Here is a 23,157-nt window from a genome sequence, read left to right on the forward strand (position 1 = left end):
AAATGAGATATGTCCTTTTCTACCACAATAATTGCACCAAATATTAGTGTTTGCATATGGTTTTGCATGATTTCTATGTGACATATAAGAATAATTTTTATTTAATGTTGTACTTGATGGAGATTTATAATAAACATGAGATTTCATGCATAAATCTAATCTTTCTTTTAATAGAATATTTTCTCTTTCAAGTTTACAAACAAGTAAAAAATGATCTAATAAAGAACTATTTTTATTTTTCAAATCATCACATTCATTTTTTAAATCATTAAAATGTATATCTAAATTTTTATGCTCTTTTTCTAAAACATTATATTTTCTTTTAAATTTTTTATATTCAATAATTAATTCATTAAAAGAATCATCTAATTCTTCATAAGAAATATCATTACATACCTCTTGAGAATCATGATCTAATTCTTCTTCAACCATAAGGCAAATATTCACCTCTTCTTCTGATGAACTTGATTCATCTGAATCTGGGTAGGCCCATAGTGCCTTGTTTTTCTTTTTGAAATACTTCTTTTCTTTCTTGTCACTCTTTCTCTCTACATCCATATCTTTCTTCTTGAATCAATAAGATCTGGACAATCTCCTCTAATGTGTCCAGGATTCTTGCAATGGTAACAAATAATCCCTTCTCCTGTAGGAAATTTCATAGTTTGAAATTTATAATTTTTGGATTTCTTATACCTTTGATTTTTCTTCCTTAGTTAGCTTCCAAGTCTTCTTGAAAGCATGGCCACCTCATCACTATCTTCATTAGAGCTTGATGAACTAGGTTCATCATTGTCATCAATCTGCAAGGCAATAGTTTTACCTTTCTTTTTCTCTTTCTTTGAAGATCCATCCAATTTATCCCTTTGAGCTATAAACTATTCATGTGCTATCAAAGGACACAAAAGATGATCAAGTGGATAAGTAGATAAATCTTTAGCCTCACTAATTGCAGTTACTTTAGCATCCCATTCTTTGGAAGGCATCTAAGAATCTTATAGACTAAGTATTGATTCTTATATATTCTTCCAAGAGAATATAACGTATTAATTATTTTCATAAATCTTGTATACATATCAGAAATAGATTCAGAAGGAGACATACGAAATAATTCATATTCATGAACAAGTCTATTTATGTGAGCATCTCTAACCTCACTAGTACCTTCATAAGTAATATTTAATTTATCCGAAATTTCTTTTGCTGAAATTAACATGGATATTTTCATGTAATCATCTGGAAGAAGAGCCCAATGCAAAGTATTAGATGCCCTAGCATTTAACTCATAGAATTCCCTCTCTAATACAGTCCATTCATCAAAAGATTTTTCAATTTTAATACCATTAATTTCTTTAGAGGGTGTATGATACTGGTGTGTAAGCATATGCCACATACGAGAGTCTTGACCTCTTAAAAATGTACTAATTCTATTTTTCTAATAATCAAAAGGAACATTATCTAACAATGGAGGAATATGAGTGGATTGTCCTTCGAGAAGTGAACCCTTAGGAAAATCTTGTGCCATAGTTTTTAAGTGGATCTACTCTTGGATGTTAAGCCAAAATAAAAGGAGCCAAGGCTTTGATACCAATTGTTGGATGACTATGGCACCCCAAGAGGGGGGGGCGGTGAATTGGGATTTTCAAAATTTTTATTAAAAGAAGAAAATTAAAATAATTTTAAAGCAATTATTAAAAGAGTAAGTAGTCACACAATACATCTAATGAAAATGACAAAGAAAAATAAATGCAAAAAATGAAAATAAGAGGCACAATATTTTTACGTGGTTCGGTCCGGATTCCAATCTGACCTACATCCACGCTATCCAACTCTCGGGCTAGAATTCACTAATCCCAGGTTTGCTTTGCAAACCTCACTTCTTTAAACCAAAGAAGTTTTTTACAACCTAAGCACTCTCCTACACGGGTGAGTACGACCCAATCTAATTACAATTAAAATTTCTCTAAACCAAATGGCTTAGATACAGAAAAAGAAAAATACAATTTGATGTAAATAAAACAAGCTCAAATAATATTACAATAAAATATCCACAATATTTGAGGTGATCTTACAAATTAACTTTAATAACCTCACTACTTATAAATGAAATATTAAATTTTCTCACTTTAAGATAGATTTATATTTTGTTTAAAATAAGAATAATATTTTAACTAAAAATATATTCTTGCTGATTTAAATTTTAACTCTTAAAAAAAATATTAAAATGAATTAGATTATAGATGTAAATCTATGCCACCTTAAGGAAGTAATATACTTGCTTCGCTAAACTTTATGGATTTAAAAGATATAATATATAAAATTTTAATATAAAATTTCCAACAAATATTTCACCATAAAATAAATACTTTCATGAAAGAAATATATGGTGGAAGCTAAAAGAATAGCAAGTAAAGATTTAGAGATGGAAAGCAAACTCAAGAACTCAAGAAAGATTACTCGGTTGTATGTGTTGATGCTTTCCAACAATGATTTCTATCTCGCAAATAAAAAGAGCTCTTGGAATAAAAACAAGGCTTCTCCTCTCAAGATTTAGCATGTAAAGAAGAAAGGAAGTATGAAAGAATTGCTGGAGTTTTTCTTGTGTAAGCAGCCCTTACATGATGAAGAAGATAGGTATTTAAAGAGAAAAGGCAAGTAAAAGCTTATTTGAATAAAAATATTATTCTAATATATTTTCTATCAACTAATAATATTATATCAAAAGATATTTAGATTGTGAGCAAATCAAATCATGCAAGTAATATTGGTGGACCACTAACAGACTCCTACGATAATGTAAAAGGCTTTAAATTATCCATCTTGGTCCATATTAATCTCAACATTTTATTGATCTTGAGTAGTGCAATGTAAATCCCATAAGAAATTACAATGCACGTCATTACACCTGAAATACTTAGCACACAAATTAGAGCATCCAAGCATATGTTTGTTATCATCAAAATCTTTTAAATAGGTAATGAGGTAGATAATATCAACAAGAATTCCATCAAAAAGTAGCTCGATCATAGGGCATACAATTATAAACTAACTCGAGAAAAAGAGAAGCTAATAATGTTTAATATTAGTGAATAAAAAAATTCATCCATAAGGGTTGTCATTATATCATATTTTATCTTGTTTTAGTTTTATAAAAATGTGTTCTCAAATGTTCCTTGTGTCTAATGAGTATTCTATGAGTTTTCTTTAGTGAGATGAATTATAAAAAAAATATTAATAAAGATTAAGGGAAATTGCGTAGCTCCATCCAATGTACTAAGGGAATTCACTTCCACTTTAGGTGCATTTAGGGAATACACCCCATCTTTTATTAAGTCAATTACGGAACTCTTGAATCCTTAAAAGTTAAACTAAAATGGAAAAAATATTCTAAAAGGTTAGCCTTGGCATTATTCACTAGAGTTTGCAGTTGGCCAATTTTAACCATAGGCAAGTGAAAAGACCATAATATGATGAATTTCAACATACAATGTTGATTAGACTAAAAATAAAAAAGGTAGACTGACTTGAATTCAATGAACAATATAATCTTATCTCAAAGTTAAGTCTAAACATGTTGAGGCAACTACTGATAGGAAAGATGTGACCAACATGCAAAAGACAAGTAGAAGAGCCAAAAGCCCTAAAACATAAATATTTTGAACTTAATGAGTTTTCTCTCCTTATGTTAACCAATTCAAGTTTGAATGTTACAAAGATTCTAGGAAGTTTTAGGACCAAAATTCATTCCTATCCTAAAATATTGCAATTCTATAAAAGAATTTTAAAATAATAATTAGCGTTCATACTAACTAGCCCCCTTGTTTAATCTTTCTTGCTCTCTAGGATAGCACTATGAATTACCTTTAAGACCATTCAATTTCCCTAGAAACAACTACAATGAATCACGTACATGAGAAATGAAAACCTAGCACTAGAAGTCAACTCCCTATTTATGCATGGTTTGTAACGAGTTCAGTATGAGTCCCTTTTAGTTAGTGACTCTCGATAAGTTCCTAAGAAGACATAGATTTTGCAAAATATGAGGTGCATTTAGGGAGATAGGGGTGCCAAAAAGGGTATTTGAACCACATTTAAGTTGAACCTATAATTGACCCCGTTCTAACTCAGCTAACTTAAGCACAACCTAATTTTATAAGCGAGTAAAAAATTTAGACCTGAACAGACAAGCCGTGTTACTGAGTTGACCCGACCCAACCCAAGGACACATGGCTATGAGAGTGTTTGCTGCAAGCGTGAGCTACATTATAGTATTGTTGGCTATGGTGGCCTAGTAAGACCACACAAGAGTACATGTGTGAGCAACTAAGCAGGAAAATGCATGGCTGCGGGATACGTGCGAGCTTGTAGGCTTGAACGAGCGATTGAGGGAGGACCACTTATGGGTCAGTCGAGCATGACTTGGTGAGCATGTTGTACTTGAGATCACGAGTGAGAGAGGATCATGTGGGAATGTGCTATGTGAATTAAGTATGTAGGTTTGGGAGCTACGGGATGGGGGGTTAGGTATGGGTCAATTTGGGTTGATCCCAAGTTATTAGATTGACTTGAACCTAACCCAAATTACAAATGGGTCCAAAAATAGAACTCAAAATAGAACTCAAACCTAACTCATTTCTTTATTGGGTTGACCAAAACCCAAATTTTATAGGTTGGGTTCAAGTCACGTTTTCAATTCCTATCACATATTGATACCCCTAAAAGCAGATGTCAAAAAGAAACCTATTCCTAAATGGTAACATCCACTTTCTAATAAAATTCATAAGAAGTAGAGTATTGGTCCCTTCTAGCTGAAGAATCTAGATTAGTTCCACCATGATAAGTTAAGACTAGAAAACGATATGGTTCATATAAGGTGATATCGATATGAATGGCCAATCATAGAAATAAGTTGCAAGATAAGAGAATTCCAAGAAATACATGTTAATTAGTAAATAAGATCCATTAGCCTAAGGTTAAAAAAAAAGCCAAAAAAAAAAACATACATAACAATAAAGTTTAAAGAGTAAGTATGTTCATTTCTCAATAACTAATTGTTGACATCACTTTTAGTTGTGGTCATTTGACACACAACACCATGATCTATAGTTATTTGATACATAACTCCTTTTTTACAATCATCTAATTGTCTGCCATCTACCCATCAAACATACATTCAATCATCTCTAAATAACCATTCAACCTATACTACAATCATTCAATCATCTTCAAGTAATCATTCAATCATCATCAATTAAGCAAATAATCAATCAACCTTACAATCAATGCACATACACTCAATAAAAATTCAATCATCCTTGGATATTCAGTCATATTTATCAATCATCACTCATACAATCAACATTCGCTAAACTACAATCATCTGGACAATTACAGACTTGCACTATAATTAGGTTGCTTAGTGCACTTGTCCTTTAACCTCAGTCATGGCCTAAGTCACTTTAATGGGAGTCTATCACATTAAATCATCCATCATTGAATCCTTTAGCCATTAACTGATCCATTAGACCAAATTGGGATAGGTTCAGCTAGCCCAATTGATCATAAACACTAACTGCACCTAATCAAGCTCTAGATGAACCCTAAACTTCATTAAATTCTTGTAATCAACACTGCAAGTAAATTACGCATGACTAGTCACGCTGACCTCCATACTTGGTCAAACCAAGTCAACATTGGGTTAATCCAACACATGCAATCAAACCAAATACTTTAACCCCTATCACTATAGGAAAGTTAGCCAAAAATTTACGGCGGAATTTGTTTGGCCCAAAATGGCGATAGGTTTGCGATGGAAGTATTTGGCAAATTTTTTATGGCGCAATTTTCATCACAAATTTTGTGGCAGATGTTTTTTCACAAATAATTAAAAAATAAATTTAAATTAAATTTTAACTAAACAACTAATTTCTTAAATTAAATAACTAAATTAATAACTACTATAAATTTATTTAATTTAATTAAATAAATAATTTAAAATTTAGATTAACAAAATTACTAATTAAGTAATTTAACTTAACTAAATAATTAATTAAAATTAACTAAAAAACTACTTTGAAAAAACTTATAATATTAACTAATTATATTACAAGCCTAGAGTTAAATTAAAATTAAGTTTAAATTAGTTCGTTATGTTATGTTTAAATTAACTAATTAATTAATTAAAATTTTCAAATTAACTAACTAACTTATTATATTACAATAAAAATAAATAAATGAAAATACAAACTCTTGCGTACATCAAACCTATTTTAGCCATTCTTGAATGTATATCTTCTCTAGATGTATGGTGTATGATGTACTTGAAATGTTAGCATATATAAGAGAAATATGCAAAATTAATAATTGAATAAATAATATAAAATATAAGAATATTTTTTATTATCAAAATAATAAGCTTGGGATCATGGAATATACTAATCTCCCCCTTTTTATGATGACAAATATTGTTGGTTGAATTTTTAAGTACATTTTATTTTCTCCTAATCTCTCCCTTACTAATTTATTTCTTTTAAAATAAGTGAATTTTTTTATTTATTCATTACTTAATATAAAGAATAACATGACACAAATAAACACAAGAATAATCTAAAAAAAAAAAAAAACTAAATCAAATAATAGGTACAACCAACATACATTATAGTCCCCTTTTTGACATCACCAGAAAGAAGACTAAATAAACCATGAAAAAAAAATAACAAAAACTACAACAACTAAGAAAATCTACAACACATTTTATAACACTAAAGTAAGAAGGTCCCTTATTAAGAGGTGGAGGTGGTGGTTAAAAATACTAGTGAATGGCACAAAAGGTATCACTGAACCATGCTCATTCTACCTCATATTGCTGCTAGAGCTAATCGTGCTATTTCTAGAACCACTCCCACTACCGACGACACTCCTGAAAGTGTATATTCAATCACATCTACATATTATCAAATCTCTTTACCATCATGTTATAGAGCTGGGACTGGTTGTCAGGTACAAATGCTGGAGCTGGTACTATAGCTGGAGCTGGAGCTAGATTCTACATATGCACACACACGGGTCATCCCCTTGGTCTCTATGAATGCTAACGCGGAAGGAATTATTGGTATAGTATACTAAGAATATGTGTGTTAGTTCAAGATACATGAGATAGTATTTTGCACAAAGCTAAAGGAAATTAGGTATTCTAGAGCTAAATTATACCTATGCCTGACTCTAATCATCTAATATAGGTAAGATTTTGAAAATATCAAATAATTATATTGCAACAACAAACTCTGTTCCAAATATGATCAGGTAGGTGATGACTCATAGTAGTGGGGTGAGGTTGACTCGATCTCCAGCCTTAAGTAAAATAGTGGTTTGAATGATATGATGGATGATATTTCCATTATTATTGAGTGTGTGGATAAGTGGCTGGTTTTGATTTAGAGGGATATTTCTAAGGGTAAGATTTATAGTAGTTCAATTATAATCTCTCCTACTCTATATTTTATGTGTCTTAACACCTACGTTTGAAGGGTTTAAAACTTCTACAATGTATAGAGAGGTGGTCTCTACAGAATGATTACAAGCATAGGACTGCATGGTAGTATACTCAAAATTTATCATGAAAAGTATAAAAAACTCAAATAGAAGTTCAGAATTAGAAGGAAAACACTAGGTCAAAATAAATTAAAGGGTCGTGTTCGCAAAATGTTCTAAAACCTAATAATTAAGAAGGTTTTAGTTTAGAATAGGAGATGGAGTGATGTGAGTTACCTTACATCTATGGTATGATGACTCAACTTCGGCTATGGAAAACATATCATTAATAAATCATTGGGAGTAACTACCTAATATTGCTCGGGATAGCTTGAAACCGGCCATTATAATGATAAGGATAAGATTGAGTGGCTTGAAGAAAAGGATTATGATTTAAATCATTTAGAATAACCTATATTATATGGTCCTTAGCCAATCATATAGTATGATGTTAATCATACTATAAATTAAAGTAATTTAATTATTCCTTGCCAATTAGTTAGAAAAATTAGTGAAATTATATAGTACGATCAGAATTGTACTAGATGATCTTCATAAAGGCATTCATCATGAGAAGTTGTCTGGTATGACCTTTGACTAAATTGATCATGCAACATGAAACCTTATTTAATTTCATACCAGCCTATTTATTTCATCCAACTGCTATTGACCCATGTATCATATTGTATGGACCTTGTTTTCATATAATATGACCATAAATAATTTGGCCAATTGATTTTCATGGATGGTGAGGACTCAAAATTTTGTGTTGATCGTACAGTAAGAAGATAATCATATACTACAATTATGAATTTTTTTTTTTTAGTGTGATGATGAGGGAACTGTTCTACGAAAAAGCTACACAAACAAACTTAACCAAATAGATAAACCAGAGCACAAATATTAAAAAAACACATCAAGAAAATAACCACACATACTTCTAATCATACTCTATCCTATTTTATCGAAGCATGAATATCAATGACACCTAGTCTAGTTCTAAGTGTGCTGAAGGTGTCATAATTTAGGGGTTTTAAAAACAATAATTGCCAATTGATATTCAGTAGCTAATGATGCAATTATATGTCTCCCTTGACTACATGATCCATAACGAAATGATGTCTAATATTAATATGTTTTATACGTAAATTTTGAATTGGATTATTTGAAATGCATAAAATACTAGTGTTATCACACATTATTAGTATAGTGCCTACAAAAAGTCCAAGGTTAGTGATTTGTTGCTTTAATCATAATACTTGAGCAACACAACTTCATATATTTATTTGTTCTGCCTCATGGTGGATAGGGATACATAATTTTGTTTTCTACTTGACCAAAAAATTAAGGATTTCCAATTAATGGACAAATGTCAAAAGTACTTTCCAGTCTACCTTATATGCTATAAAGTCTAAGTCTGAATACCATATAATTTCAAATATGGTGATGTTCTTAGGATGCAAAATACTTATGTTTTGGGCACCCATAAGGTATCTAAGAATTCTTCTAACTATAATAATATGGGATTCTTTGGGATTGGATTATATTCTAACATATAGACAAACATTAAACATTATATCTAGTCTACTAGTGGTCAAATATAGAAGTGATCCTATTATCCCTTAATACTTTGATTGATTTACTAATTATATATCTACATCCTTGTCTAATTTAATGGTTTAGATTATTGGTGTATTTAATGCTTTAACACCTTCTATATCATATTTCTTCAAAATTTCTTTCATATATTTAATATGACTAGAAAGGTACCATCTTCCCTTTACTTTACACTAAATCCAAGAAAAATGTTAACTCTCCCATCATACTCATTTCAAACTCTCTAGTCATAGTTTCTAATACTTTACTAGAAAGATTCTCATTTATCGATCTAAATAATATATAATTGATATAGATTTGAACTATGAGTAAATCATCTCCTTCTTTCTAAGTAATAGAGTGGTATCTACACTACCCTTAGCAAATGATCTATCTAGAAGAGAAGTACTTATCCTTATGTACTATGTTCTAGGCACTTACTTCAACCCATATAAATTTTTTTAAAGTTTATACCCATGGTTAGAAAAATAGGAGTTTTCAAAACTTGGGGGTTGCTCGACATAGACATCTTCCTTAATAACCCCATTTGGAAAATCACTCATTACATCCATGTATCATAACATGAACCCTCTACAGCATGTTAAATCTATTAATATTCTAATAGCTTCTAATCTAGCTATATGGGCAAAGGTCTCCTCAAAATTAATACCTTTATTTTTATTATACCCCTTAGCCACTAATATAGTCTTATTCTTGATTACTACCACAGAGTAATTCATCTTATTCTTGAACACCCACTTGGCGCCTAAAATACTTTGGTACTTAGTTCTACTAACTAACTCTCATACATCATTTCTAATAAATTGGTTTAACTCTTCTTGCATTATAAGAATCCCAAATTCATGAATTAAGGCTTGGTCTATATTTATTTTTTCTACCATAAAGATAAATGCAGAACGACTAACCTCCTTCCTAAGTCCTTGCCTAGTTCTAATGCTTACTAAAGGATCTCCTAGGATGAGCTCCCTAGGGTGACTAAATGTGTTTCTCCATTCATTAGACAATGGCTCCTAAGGTTCTATTCTAGACTCTACTCCATGGGTAACTTTTATATCTTAATCTTTTTCAACCGTAGGCTCAACAAGTCTTTCTAATTCATCAAATATAACATGGGTAGATTCCTCTACAGCTAAGGTTATTTTGTTGAAGTCACTATAGGATTCACCTACTGAGGAATAATCTAAGAAGATTCCATCATCTAAAATTGAATCAAACTTTCCTTGAGGAGATTTACCATTGATAAGGATAAAACACTTACACCCAAAGATATGCAAATAAGAAAGATATTGTGTTTTACTCTTAAGAAACTCATAAGGTGTCTTATTATATTGGATATAATATTCACCCTATTTTTTCACATAGTAAATAGTATTCATTGCTTCTACCCAAAAATATTTTGGAAGACTATACTTCACTAATATTATTTTGCAACTTCCACTAAGATTCTTTTTTTCCTTTCATCTATTTCATTCTACTGAGGGGTCCTATGGGCTGAAAAATAATGTTTAATCCCAAATTCTTTAAAAAATGATTTAAATATCTCATTCTAAAATTATCCATCATAATTAATATGAATTATGGAAATCTTAACTCCTAGCTTCTTGTGAATCCAAGCGGAGAATACTTTTAATTCATCAAAAGAATAATGTTTATCTGCTAAAAAACTAACCAAGTGAATCTAGAATAATCATCTATAACAACATATCAAAAACCTTTACCACTTAAGCTGGCTGTACTAGCAGGACCAAATAAATTTATATGCAAGATTCATAGTGGTCTAGTGGTGGTGATATCCTTAATGGAATGAAAAAGACGACTTACTTTATTTTCCAAATTGGCATGCATCACAAAAATGATCCTTAGAGAAGTCTTTCTTGGGTATTCCTCTAACTAGGTCTTTCTAGGCAATCTTTCAAAGGGTTCCCATGCTTGTATGACATCATAGCCTATGCTTTCAACACTCAAAATAAATAACAACTGATGAAATTTTATGGAATTTATAAGTCTCACCTTAGCCCTTCTCAAAGTGACACTTTGTTTTCAACCTTAGGAAGCTTTAATTATCTCATCATCGGGGCTATGTCAACATCTTCATTTAATCTATAGTAGTTTTTGTTTGAGTCACCATCCTTCAGAGACATTGCCTTCTCCTTTCATTTTTCACCTATGTCTTACAATCCTTGACTCACATTTTTCTTGTAAGAAATGAGAGAGCCTAACAAAATATTAATAGAGTAAACATTTAAATATTTTGATTCACAAATAGAGGTGAAATTAATATCAAAGCTATCAAGAAAATATTAAAGAGTTTTACTAACCTTTTTAATGTTGATAATTCCCTTTATAGATGATTAAAATATGTCACTATTTTTATAAATCTAATATCCAATTCAAAAATTATTTAGCTAGATTTCTTGTAAAAAAGTTCATATTTATGCAGTAAATGGTTTAAATAGGATTCTTTAACTTTATTGGTTCCTTTATAAGTGATGCACAGTCTATCCCAAATAACCTTAACAATTGTATAAGTAGAGACTCTTCTGTAATCCTCGTATTTATATACACAAAAGAAATAATTCAAGCATTTGGCTTTAAGTTGTGTTAAGTCTCATTCTTCTAAACTCCATTCAGTGATAGGAATATCAATTTTAATCCCATTAAATTTATGTGATAGTAAAAAAAAATCAAATTGAATTATATACCTCATTCTAAAATCAGTAGTCTGTAAAAATTTATTATTTTAAATTTTCAAAAATTAAATAGAATATTATCGAATAATTATGGGTGAATTATTGAAAAACCCTCAGTGGTATTCCTATTACCAAAATGTGCCATGGACCTTTTCTCAATGATTTTTAAGTCACTAATTTTGAGACCTACTCTGATACTAATTAAATGTTCAAATGAGGTTGTTAAAACTAGCTGAATTCCCAAGCCAAATAATGGGGGTGGGGGGTTGGGGTAAATTAGTGTTTAAAAAATATATATTTTAAAGAAACTCACATGAATAATTTTAAAATAATTTTTGCAAGAGGAAGTAAATAATAAAAGAACCAAATAAAATCTTTATTTTTTTATTTTGTAAAAAAATGAATGGACAAATATTTTTCTTTCTTTTGATTTTTAGATTTCTTTGCTGATAAAAATTAAATTCAAAAAGTAACATTACTTTAAATATAGATTTAAAAAAATATAAATTGTAGGAGATTAAAAATGTAGATCTAAAATGCTAAAAGTAAAAGTAATAAGAACAACAAAATTTTTATATTTGTTCAGTAAAAATTTGACCTATGTCCACTCCTCGAATTCCTCTATTGTATTGCACTAATTCTTTAGTGACTCTCTTTTAACTCCCACAATAAGGTAGAGAAGCCCTTACAAAATTACTTCCACTCTTTTGCAATGCGGCAGAGATGTTGAGCTCATTTTCTCTCTTCTGGTGAGGCATAGAAGTTGAATCACATTCACTCTCCCAGTGAGAAGAAGAAGTTTGAGTCTCTTTTAATAACCCAGTGTAGTGGAGTAGCAACATATTTTCATGCCACAATAAAGTGGAAGAAGTTGAATGTTTACAAAGCAATCATGTGTAGAACCCTTCTCACACACTTCCTTGATCTCAAAATGCTCCTCTCTCTCAAAACCCCACCTCTCTCTCTCCTGAGAATAAAGCTCTCTCTTCAAAAGGTAACTTAATGAAAAGGTCTCTATACAAATTGGAAATGCACTCTATTAAATGAATTAAGAGCTGGTTAAATACAAGGCTGCAAAAAACCCTAAATTTTCAATTCAACCATTCCAGTTCGTATAGTATGATCTGAGGAACATCTAGATTGATTCGTTCTAATATTACAATCCATTATATATGATGAACAAATCTTAGTACAATCTATTCAATAATATTAGACTGATTGTATCATATGAATCATTGATTGTATAATATGATTAGTATATTTATTTAAGTTTATCAAGGATGATCTATAGGATGATCAAAATCATCACTCTCAATCATGTAAGATGATTGATAAAGTATAATACACATAGTTCAAACCTATCAAGGTTTGTTAAGAATTATCCATAGAATAATAAGAAATAATTTCCATTGATTGTCTAGTAAGAATACAATTGTACCATATGCTCGGTTTCATTAATTAAATCTTAATTTGATTGACAAATTATAGGGATTAATTTTAATTTCAAATATCAAACAATATGAACAAGTTTGTATAGTATAATTAGTTCATAAATTAAAATTAAAAAAAACTTGCCTAAATCTTATTGGCAGCTCGGTGCTCAGAATTTAAATTATTCATCCTATACGATTAAGTTTATATATTATAATTAGTTTAACATGTTTTAATATTTTAATTACCCCTTTTAATTTATTTTTTGATTAGAAGATCATGCTATATGATAGAGATCTTATGGTACGAACTTAAAAAAATTGAACTTCTAAGTTTCACTCCTCAATGTGTGTGTGCATGGTTTCTAAGCTAGGATACACACTTTATAGGACAAAATATTCAAGAAACACAAAAATAAATAAATAAAAATACAAAATATTACATGCATGATGCATCAAATCTATTCTACTGATTCTTGAGTTTTGATACTTTGTTGATGCATGGTGTATGTGCACTTGAAATATTAGTGCACATAAGAGAAACGTGCTATAATAATACAAGGAAAAATAAAGTAAAATTCAATAATGTGTTTTATCATCAAAATCATAAGCTCAAGATTCCAGATTGCATTGATAAAATAATTACTAAGATTAGCATGATTTAGATATAGACAATTTAATAGAAATTTAAAACTCAAAAACAATTTAAGGAATTGTAGAAGTTATAAGCTATGTTTAAAGTAGTTTAAGGAAAGTATAATTAAAAAATAAAATAAAAAATTAAAAAAAGGAAAGTATAATTAATTATCAAACATCATGCATAGACGTCTGCCTTCATTGGCTACTCACATGATGTAATTTTGGACTTGATGCAATAGACCGTAAAGTCTAGTGATAATTCTAAAGTGATAATAACTTTAAGAGAATAGTCACATCAAGAGATATGAAAGGAAGAAAGAGAAATGCAGGAAAAATGAGGAATAGTGCTCCAGCATAAGGGCAAGGGGTTTTTCTTTAGGAATAAGAAACTAAAAATTCAAGGAAATTTTTACATCTAATATAAATAAACAAAATGCCACACCTCATTCTCTCATAGATATGGGAGCTCTGCTTGAATTCAATAGGTAAACCAAAAAGGTGGAATCATAATTAGTAAAGATAAACACTATAGCTCGATAAATGATCAATAGTAAAAGAAGATATATTATTATTATTATTATTATTATTATTATTACAAAACTTCATTAGAATGGAGAATGCATAACACTTGCCCACTAAATCTTATTTTAATAAATGATCTAATGAAACCTCATTGGATATCACACTAGTCCTAACAACATGATATAAGATGAACTCACCTTTGGCTAGGAATCATAATGACTCCAAATGCTTATGAGTCAGCACCACTATAGTCCCCAAATCAAGCATCTCCTAACATAGTAAATCAATGTCCTTTTCTACAATCATAGAAAGGCTGACCTTTTCCTTGGCAATGATCTTCTCTTTCTCTTCTTTAGATTTAAACAAAAAAAATTGGTGATCTTATCTTGGAGAGCTTGTAATTTCCCCAATAAGGCCTCTAGTAGAGATGATGTCAATACTTGAATGCTTGGAACACCCATGAAGTTTGAGTAGGCATATGAAAACCTACCAAAAAGGGAATGAACTCCAAAGAAAAAGGTTATTGGACATGCTTTTTCTATATACTAAACCTTGGAAGACACACCAGCCTTACAACAAGAGTTCTTCTTGAAGGATTATCCTCCATTCACCCCCACTAGGGTCACATGAATCTTATTCAGTGAGTGATAAGGCTGAGGGAATTATTTATCAAAAAAATTAATGTGAACCTTTTTTAGTTGAGCATAAACATTTAGCAACCTGTTGTATAAATCAGCCACCAAGTTGGTTAGGTTTAAAGCCTCAAAAAACATGTCCATTAGATGAATAAAAGATTCCCCCACAATCTAGTGAATTTTGTCTTCAATGAATAATGATGAAAATAAGCCACCATACATGAACACATCAAAAATAAAAAAAAGAACTCCTTTTACCTCGATTGATGACTTATCAGTACTCAAGATCTTCTTACATAGGACATAACCACTCATAAATCTCACTCATAGTTAAAATCCAGCATGATAAGCTAATAAGTTAAATATTTTTTTTAACTATTCATAAAATAATATTACATGTCTTACAAAAATTATCTCGCTTATTGGAGGGAGTTGATATGGAATTTCCTTGTCAATCATTATAGGCTTCACAAAAATTATCTCAAGTGATGGGGCGACAACCTTTAGACAGATGATAACCACTGTCAGGGCTCAACTAAATTCAATAGCTATCGAGATGTGTTTATACACCTTCATATCAAGGGCATCCCCTCAAAGTTAAATGAGTGAGTTAATTATTCCTTTGTCAATTCTAGAGATAATTAATTTCCTCTCTTCTTCTCCACTCATTGTTTAGATATATACCTCTTAGTCTCTACTATCTTATACTTGTAGAGGAGGGCCCTCCATAATTAATGGTTATCAAAATAGCCAAACATTAAAAGATTTACCTCATCCATTCTTTGTATCAACCAAAGTATTAAAATAATAAAGTGAGGAAAGTAAGAAGTGTGATCCAAACAATGGATATTACATCTATTTAGGCAATAATAGTATAAGAATAAAATTTGCATCATTTTGATAAGTTAGATGAATTACTCATCATCTGGAATAAATAAGAATATTGTTGTTAATTTTCATTTTCCTCTCTTCTACCAATTAGTGCGATTAATAAATGCATTTTTTTATTTAATACCTTATCCTTCTTCAAATTACTTATTATAAATGTACACCTTAATGAACATGTACATGAAACTTGCATTTATCAAAAAGGGTAGAAACTCACCATTGGTAAACTTGATCCATAAAAGCTCAACCATGAAAACACAAATGCTAAAAAAAATGAGAGATGAATTTGAATTAGAAAAAAAAGATTGATGGAGATAATCTTAAAAGAACTCACCTCGTCAAACATATCATTACAGGGGAACCCAAGTCAACCAAACCACTAACTCCATCAACTTGAAATGCTCACCTACCAAGACTTTGTTGTACTGACTATGCTATCTTAGTTGATTCCTTGGTTTAGGAGGCATTCAATGAAGTAATTAGCTAGGGGAACTCACTAAAGGAGCTCACCAAAGCCACATACCAAGATATGAACCAAGTTAGAAATGGTGAGACATGAATACTCATCTTAATTATTCCATGTTGATAATAGTAAAGTCTTGTATTATTTTATTACTTTTTAGGTGTAGTCCCTCATTTAGAATTATTAACCTTATAAATAAATGGTCGGAAGGTATTTTTGGTCTCTTAATTTTTTTATCAAAAGAGTTTATGATAATGAGTACAAAAGATTTCCTCTTATTCACCAACTCTCCCACTCTTTCAATACTCATCAACTTAGTTAGTCTTGATAATATTGATATGGTATCACCCATAGTTAAATTTCAATTTGACATATTTCACATCAAGTTAGCTCTTCATATTAATTAGTGTGAGTATAAAATTATAATATTTTTTTAAGTGCTCTAGGCTGTGAGGTGTTTAAAAAATTATAAAATAATCTTTCATTTTTTTAGCCTATTATATTAAAATATTTCAAGTTCTAAATTTATTTTGATCAAACTATATTTTCTTTAACCAGCATCTTTGGCTTGGCCCATAATGCATTAAGTATACTAATGTGAGCATAATTCATTTGTATAAGAGAGTACATATGTTTTTTAATGAGGTTTGTGTAGAAAAATAATGTGTAAATAGTACCTTGAATGGTTTTTTATTAAGTTATAGATGTAAGTTATAAGGTTGAGCCAAACATATAAGAATTTTGGTGGTTATTTCATTACTTGGTTTACATTATTTACAGTTGACTTAATTTTTTTATCTTATTGTAACTTGTAAAATGTGTGTAAGTTAATATTTACTTGTCTTGTTCTACTTTGTATTTATAATAGTTAAACTTTTTTTTATAATTACTTTAGTAGTAGGTGTATCCTTTTCTATAAGCTTACTAAACTTATAAATAAATGCTTAGGATGTATTTTTTATCTCTTTGTCTTACTTTCTTCCTCATCTCTCTCTCTCTCTCTCTCTCTCTCTCTCTCTCTCTCTCTCTCTCTCTCACACACACACACACACACACAACTATTTCATCATTAGATTTTATCATACCTAGCATTAATATATTTCTTTATATGTCTACTTATCTACTCTTAATAACAAGGTTAAGATATCTACCATGCATAAGTTTTGATTTAACATATCTCATATAACTTAGATATATATTAGTTAGTGTTTGAGCTAAAAATCATTTTTTTTTTAAGTGTCGTATATTGTGAGGTGATTAAAAAAATGCAATTTCTCATATTTTTTAGTCATTTACATTAACAAAATATCATGATCTTAATTTATCTTATTTAAATTGTTTTAAAAAATGTCCTTAGCTTAGTGCATATTTTATTAGGTGCACTAGTTTGAGTATCACTCGCCTATATTATGAAGTATATATATGATATTGAAAAGGTGAGTTATAACCATCAAACTTCAGGTTAGTAGTACTTAGCTTGATTTTTGTTTAGGTCTGGATGCAGACCTTGGGGTTAACTAAACCACATAATAATTTTAGTTCCTATTTTCTCACTTGATTTACATAATTCTCACATCCTTTACTAAATTTTCAAATTATTGTTACTTATAAAATATGCATAAGTTAGTATTTATTTAGCTAAATTTATTTTATATTCATTTTAAAATTAATAAAATTTTCTAAAAATCTAATTTTTTCCATCCCCTCTTGGGGTTGAACTGCAAGGACTATTATTGATGAATCTGTTAGTGGAATTTGAATGGATTCTATGGACTACTTTGCTATAGAGGGAGAGACTTCTAAAATGTAAAAATTATAGACTCCATGGCAAATTAAATGTTGTGAGGTGAGATAAAATCTTATCAAGAGAATCCATATCTTTACATAGGATGATGGGTTTTTTTCAAAAATCCACTGCCCATGATGCTAGCCTTAAGGTGTACATCTCATTGAAAAGGAAAGTTCCAATCTAAGTGGTATGTAAAAGCCTTTGACATTTCCTTCAGAGGTGAATCTCATCTAGCTACTTTGCCAAATTCGGGTTAGTGACGCTTAAGCGAATCTTCATTGTAGAGACCCATTATATGTATGTTTGTCTATTAAAACATACTTGCAACTTATTTAACACTTTGAGAAAGTATATGTAAGTGACATGTAGTTCTTAGATTCACTTAACTCTTTAGTTCGAGAGTAGTAAAATAGATATGTGAATTAATGATGTGCACTTATGATGGCTACCAAATAGTTAAAGAAAAGTAAATTCAAAGTTTTTACCATATTTTTTTGAGCCTTGATTATCACATAAAATTTTCATGATGATAGTGATGTCATGTTACTCATATATAGCCCCCATAGGAAATGATCCAACACCTGAATCATTTATGTCATTAAACATTTAGTTGAAGCTTAGTGTAGCATTACTAAGATATCATGGAACCTATTAACTAAGAAATGTTAAGTACAAAGCTACTAAGGAGGGTAGCCATTCACCTCTCCATGGTTGGTAGAATTGTAAAAAGTACCTTGATGAGGGGTCTCAAATACTATAAGAGTCCATTGAGCCAATATCCCCTCACTTAGTAAAGAAGATCAAAGTGGAAAATAACATGTTAAAGGTAACTACTATACCACCAACAAAAGCTATGTGCCCCTCAGATCCTTTTACTGGGGGTGTGGTAGCAATTTGTCTAAAGGGGTAACACTATTCTTGAGTTATAAGAAAATCCTTTTAACTTTGAGGCTAAGAAGGTGAGTACCCTTACGGTGCCTAGAGTAGACAATAACTTTTGGGGAATTTGCATCCACGCAGATCAAAATGGATTCAATTAAATTCAACTTGCTTTCACCATAAAAAATTTAAAAACTATTTATAATCCTTGGAGAAGACTCTATCTAGCAATCAGGCATCCCCCACTCCATGAGTAAGCTATTAGATTACACACGAAGATAGTTTAAACATTATTGTTGATGTAATTAGTGATGGGGTTTTATAATGTAATGATAATCCTTTAAGATAGAGTACTTAAAGTTCCCATAGGATTTGTGGAGAATTGATTCTCTTTTGATAATCCTTTGTAATTAACTATAGTATAACCTCCTAGAAAATGCATTTATACTGCTAAGCAAGTGTTAAGAAAGGAGCAGCACGAAAAAATCAAGCTTACTTAAGTGACCATTGAGGAGGAGGAGCCTGTCATGCCCCAAAATCAAATTTGAAAGAATTCTTTCTTTTATCTTTTATTATATAAAAACCATAGCTATCTAGTTTCATCTATCAGTAATAAACAGTGGAAACAAATTTTATTATTCAAAACTTCAACACACATCTTATTCATTAACTATACAATCAATCATATACAATACTCATAAATCATATAATCACAACATATACTTTCATTGTTGAGTAAATAAAAAGAACTAAAACTTGAGGAATATTGATTAGTCTCATAATCCTATATCCCTTTTCTGACCTAAAATCATTTAAATCATATATAATGAGCTAAAAAGCCCAACACATCACTAAAATCCTATAACTATATTCAAAATAATGTAAAGAAGTAGTTTGCATTTTGCTAGTTAATTTATAATAATAATTGTTATATAATTAAGAATTAGTGTAGAAATAGTAAAACTCACATGAAGTTGTAGAAGAATATGCAAATTGTAAAATAGTATTATATAAAAACCTAGTAAATAATATAGTGGGAAAACTAGTAAGTTAGTAAGAGTGTTGAATCAACAAATAAATCATCGTATTAGTATTATCAATCAGTAAAAAAGATCATATTAAGTATTGAAATCAAAGCATCGGTAAAGATTGCCAGATTCATATTAATGAAGCAAATCCTTGTAATGATGTTTACATGATGTCGAGTTATTCTATATCAATATCTTAATCACATGCTTGGTATATCACATGCTCAATATTGATATGGTGAATCAATAACTATATCAATAATAGTGAATTAGATGTATTATCAAATAGTATTGATGTACATATAAGTAATAATATCAGTAAAATGTCAACAGTAAAATCAATCGTAGTATAATAAAGCAATACACTAATAGTAAATCAATAAAGTGTCAGTAAAGCCATAAAATAATAATGAATTTGTAACTAGTATTTTAGTTTTCACACTTAAATAAGTAAGTCATGGCTATCATGTTATTTTTTAGTAGTCGATAATCAATAATAAGTAACCACTGGCTCAGTAAACAGAGTTATCACTCTTTGCTTGCTGGTATAGCAATAACTCCTAAAAACTCCCAATCATTATATCATTGTATTAAGTGAATTAGTAGAAGAAAACACCCAACCAAAGTAATTAAAGGAAAGCTCTTCGGTCCACTATCCTATGCAAGTCAATCAATCTTTAACTAATGGGTTAACCAATCTTTACTCATCTTTTACACACAATACATATAACAAAGTAATAAAGACCAACTTTTATCCAAAAACGTATACATTTTCAATTTCAATGGTTATATTAGAAGTATGATTAAAAAAGAATACTCAATTTCTACATAGTGTAAATCATATAAAATTTAATAACTTCTATTTAACCCAATGATATTCATAAATATTACTCTCAAAATATTCAATATAATCAATACAATAATATACAAAAAGATCTTTACAAAAAGTTTAATAGAGCTAAAAAATTACAATAAAATTAATTTTGAGGAGAAGTCACCAGTCAAAATCAATTTTTTTTTAAATTAGAAATATGATTAGAATCACCTACTTTAATCTGAATAAATTTTGTAAAAGCAACAAAGTGATCTAGAGATAAAAAATATAGATTTTCTTTTCTCTTCTCCTTCACTAAAAAAATAATCGTATTTTTTTTACAAGTAATAAAAAACAAAATGTGCTCTTGACCTAGTGTCGCAACACTCAAGTTCACATATAAATTTTATTTTTTTTTATTTCAATTATTTTAAAAAAATCAAATTATTGCATAGGTGCTCACTAAGCACAATACCCCAATCATGAAGGAAATGGCATGGCTATAAAAATCAACATGCCTACACTTTCAGTACATTTTGTGATGGCATCCCTATGTTGTGACGAATAATTTTTTTATTTTTTTTTACGTAGGGACCAATCATGCTTTAAGCTTTGGTAGAGAGAGCCGGTATTATGTAAAAGATTATAAAGTCACAAATGATCATCAACAAAGGAGTAGGGATCTCCTATAAGGATGATGCCACTGAGATTGATTTTGAAATTAGGATGGAGGTAGTGGCTTTATAGGTCAAGATGGTAGCCTTCACCTCTTATAGGTGAGCCCCTTCATTAAAGTTGGGCAATTCCTTTAGAGGTACTTGCAAATGTTAGGTATTACGAAAAACTGGGGTAGCAATTAACCTTGATTGTAGAATTTTCGGTGGTGGTGAGCAGGTTTACACTAATTTTTCTTTGCTTATCTATGTTAAAAAGCAATGTAAAATACTTTCTAAGTAAAACAATTTTAGTGCTAAGTGAGTTTGTTTATATTGATTCTCTATGATGTATTATAAATTTTACTTCCTTTTTCATCATAAAAAGTACTTTATATATGTTCTGAATATTGTGATGTTGGAAAGAAGAGAACTTGGATTATTTTTATACTTGAAATTAATTTTGTTTTTCATATGCCATTATGGTATGTTGAGAACTTACCTATCAATAGTAAGTTCATTGCTTACTTTCCTAGTGGGAGTTCATTGTGTTTGTGATGTTTATTTTATTGCAAATGGACTTTCTAGTGAAATGTAAATTATGCTACTTATGGGAGAATTTGGAATATGTGTTAAATAATGATTGTTTATTAAGAAGAGCGGGGAAAACCCTATTTTATCCTAAGTTAATGATGAAAAGTATGGATGAAATTTGAGCATTAATTGTAGATATGACTAGCACCTTAATGTTTGTGTCTTCACCATCCTCTATAAATATTTCTTGATATGTATTGCAATGAAACAAACTCTTTATTTCTATTCTCTTCTCTCCTGTATCCTTTTATCAAGGGTTAGGAATTTGAATGGCTCTTATTCTTAAGTATGTTGACACCTTCACGAATACCAACAACTAGAAAATCACTGAGGGTGTTGGAAAATTTTGTTAACTATATTTTCCTTACATATTGAAATGAAAACACTACACTATGAGTTTGACTTCTCATGAAAAAAGTGTACATCAATACTTTCTACTAGGATGATATTTGCATTCCTTACAACTACTTAAATCTAGAGTTGGAGTTGTAACTCCGTTTCTACCTTAAGTATGTGAAGATCCTAAATTATTATGGAATCATCCTCACATAGTTGTTTTTTAACTTGATGGAAAGTATGATATACTGATCTCCTCTTTGCGTCTACATAAGTTACTATATGGACGCTAGCACTATAGCACTACTTATTATGATGGAAGCCAAGGATGATTGTGTAAATTTTAATAAACTATGATGCAAGAAAGTAGCTTCGTGAATGAAATGTGGATTATAAAGGCTTTTGTTTTTTGTATATAGAGCTATGGAGTATCTCATCTTAATTGCTCTAGTCCCTTATTCAAAGAGTAAGGTGGTCATTCTGGGGTTAAATGAGGAGGAGACTAACACTATAAATATCTTATATGGAAAGTGGTTATTCTTATAGCTTCACCTCCCTTATAATCAAATCTATAGTTTCATTTATAGTAAGGATCTCAATGTCACCTTAGTGTTTTCCAAAATTTAACTATGTTGTCTATCTACCCAAATATA

Source organism: Dendrobium catenatum, unplaced genomic scaffold (genome assembly GCF_001605985.2).
Source record: "Dendrobium catenatum unplaced genomic scaffold, ASM160598v2 fragScaff_scaffold_185, whole genome shotgun sequence".
NCBI classification, from domain to species: Eukaryota; Viridiplantae; Streptophyta; class Magnoliopsida; order Asparagales; family Orchidaceae; genus Dendrobium; species Dendrobium catenatum.